At 35.7% G+C, this 3,021-nt stretch overlaps 1 non-coding gene across 1 annotated transcript; it reads right to left on the reverse strand.

Annotated features, from left to right (window-relative positions):
- Positions 1-2,310: 2,310 nt before the first annotated feature.
- Positions 2,311-2,418, reverse strand: LOC112715716 (small nucleolar RNA R71). Its single transcript, XR_003159928.1, has one exon. It is a non-coding gene; the product is annotated as a small nucleolar RNA R71 (small nucleolar RNA).
- Between the last annotated feature and the right edge of the window lie 603 nt (positions 2,419-3,021).

Below are 3,021 nucleotides of genomic sequence, written 5' to 3' on the forward strand. Positions count from 1 at the left end.
TAATAGGATCCGAGCCTTAGCTTTTAGGGATACTTCATTCTTCAGAATTCAAGATTCATTAAAGAAGGAAGAGAATTAGTGACACTCACATGGTTTGCTAAACCCCACTCCTAAGAGGGACAAAAGTTTCAAGAAGGATTCAATCCCCATTTATCTAAAACAATTATTTCTTTCCTTCTGTTTTTGCTTGAGGACAAGTAAAGTATTAAGTTTGGTGTTGTGATACGTTTGCATCTTTATTATTTTTCTCTTAGAATTCTATTCAATAAACTAAGAATTATTACAAGATAAATAGTGATTTCATGATTAATTAGGCAATACTTTGAGTTAGTGTGCGTTCATTGATTACAGAATAATTTAGAATAGAATTGGTGAAGATTAAGGAAAAAGGAGGCCAAGAATCACTTTGAGCAAGAAAGAGCAAGAATAGAAAAGCAAATAGAAAGCTCTTTGGACTAAAAAGAGAGCTCCTTATGTTGAAATCAAGTTTCACGTACAACGTGGGAGAGCAAGCATGCCACGCCAATCAATTATGCCCTGCCAGTGGCTCTAGGTCCTTCAGTGTGCAACATGGGAACATTGGCATCCAACGACAAAATGGAAGCCGTGCGTACACATGACCCGTGCGTACGCATGACCCATGCATACGCACAAGTGGTAAAATATGCTCATTCATGGGTACACATGATCCCTATTTCAACGTGGGACGTGAAAGCATCAACGTGGTAAATGGGCTATCATGTGTATGCATGACACATGCGTATGCGCAACAAGAGGCATCATGCGTACGCATGTAGCATGGGTACGCACAACACCCAGTTCGTTCCCACGTGAGATATCCTGTGTGCAAGGCTTGGAGCAAAATAAAAGGCCAAAATTGAAGGAACTCAAAGCCAGGTTTAACGTGGGATAATCCACATACAATGTGAGCAATCCAGGGAGTAAATTGAATGAAGAATGGGCTTTACGTGCCATGTGAGATCCTAACCACTTTCTAGAGATCTCAATTAGCCACCAAAATATCAACTCCTCATCACTTGTGTGGCTGATTTAAGGCTCAACTTAAGCCCACTAATCACAGCATTTATTGAGGACGCAAGAAGAATAGATTGAGAGCTTTGTTGAAGGAAAACAATTATGATTTAGATTTGATTCTATTTTAATTTTGATTCTATTTTTAAGTTTTAAATTTTAAATTTGTTTAGGGTAAGTATTTAAGGAATGACGCAGACATTTAGAAAGGGGTTTCTCCGCTTCGGGAGCTAGGCTTTTACACATTAGATTAGGATTTGAATTTTTTGCACTATGGGCAACTAACCCTTCATTGTTAAGGTGGATAATTAATCTAAGTGTTTTATTTTATATGAGTTCTATTCTTTGATTTATATCATGATTGAGTTTTCTTTCTTCATTCCTAAAGATTTAGAATTGTTGAAAAATATTTTAACTCTTTCTTGGATTCTAAATATTGTTTTGTAAAAAAAATAATATTTGAATTAGCTTGAAAACTCTTTCACACTACTTTTTTATCTCACTAGGAATAGTTTCAAAGAGTGTGTGACACTTTGTGAGTTTTTATTGTTTAGGACTAGGTTGAATACGTGACACATAATTCAACCTAAGGACTACTTTTGAATCTTACTTGAAATTGAATTAGAATTGTGCTTCACCTCTTTTTCTTAAGTAATTAACTAAGGAATTAGCGGTTAATTAGGTTAAAGAGAAATTAAATTGTCAAGAAATTGGATTTTGATTATTTATGATTTGTCATGATTGATCTTTGCATACCTCACCTAAATAGACATAAGGATTATTTTTCTAAAGAGTGAACATCTCTGACACCTTAACTATCTTTATCATCTTATTTTCTTAACCTATTTTAGTTTGCTTTTGTTAACTTTTCTATTTTCATGCTATTTAATATTGAAACTCTTAATTTTGATTGTCTGACTATATTAATCAATTGAGCATAGATTGCTTAATCCATTAATCTTCGTGAGATCGACACTCACTCACCTTGAGTTTATTACTTGTTACGACCCAGTGTACTTACCGGTAGTTTGTGGTTTATAAAATTTATATTAGTCTGCAGAAGATCTGATTAAGCACCTAAAAGATTTTCAAGTGGTATGCCCAACCACTAGACAGCATGGGTCAGATGAACTTGCAATTTTGGTATTCGCTTTCCCATTCTCCATTGAGGAAAAAGCGAAAGAATGGTTTTATACTTAGCCTGATAAGGTGGTTACTAACTGTGATCTATTATGGAGAGAGTTTTTGGATAAGTCTTTTCCTCCTGAGATGACTGATTGGCTGAGAAAAGAGATTTCTTATATCATACAAAAGGGATCTGGAAACACTCCATGAATATTGGGAGCGATTCAAGAAGTTACCTGATGCTTGTCCTTACTATCGAGTGGAAGTTTTGGTATTAGTTATCTACTTTTATCAAGGCCTCAAGCCCCAAGATAAAATCCTTCTTGATGCTTCAAGCAATGGTTCACTGTGAGGTATAAGATGACAGAGGAGACTTGGCAACTTATCTTTGATTTGGCTGAGTCCACATAATATTTGAGAGCAAGAAATCCTCAACCCAAGACTATTGTTGAAGTATCTCCAACTGAGTATCACCCTCCTTAGGCAAATCCACCACAACCAACAAGCACCCCAAGAATTCAACGAGCACCGTAACAATACCAACTTGAAGGGCCACCAAGAGTGTGTGGTATTGATACGTGAAAATTGGGATTCACGTAATTACCGGCAAGTATACCGGGTCGTATCAAGTAATAAAACTCACTAAGAGTGAGGTCGATCCCACGGAGATTGGTAGATCAAGCAACTTTAGTTAAATGGTAGATTTAGTCAGGCAAACATGGTTTTGATTTCATGAGATTTGATTGTTGAATGTAATTGCAAACAATTAAAGATAAATTGCAAGAATGTAAAGATTGCAGAAATTTAAAGTGCAGAAATTAAATAACAAAATGATAAATTGCAAGGATGTAGAAGGGAGTTGGG

This window comes from Arachis hypogaea, chromosome 1 (genome assembly GCF_003086295.3).
Source record: "Arachis hypogaea cultivar Tifrunner chromosome 1, arahy.Tifrunner.gnm2.J5K5, whole genome shotgun sequence".
In the NCBI taxonomy this organism is placed as follows: domain Eukaryota; kingdom Viridiplantae; phylum Streptophyta; class Magnoliopsida; order Fabales; family Fabaceae; genus Arachis; species Arachis hypogaea.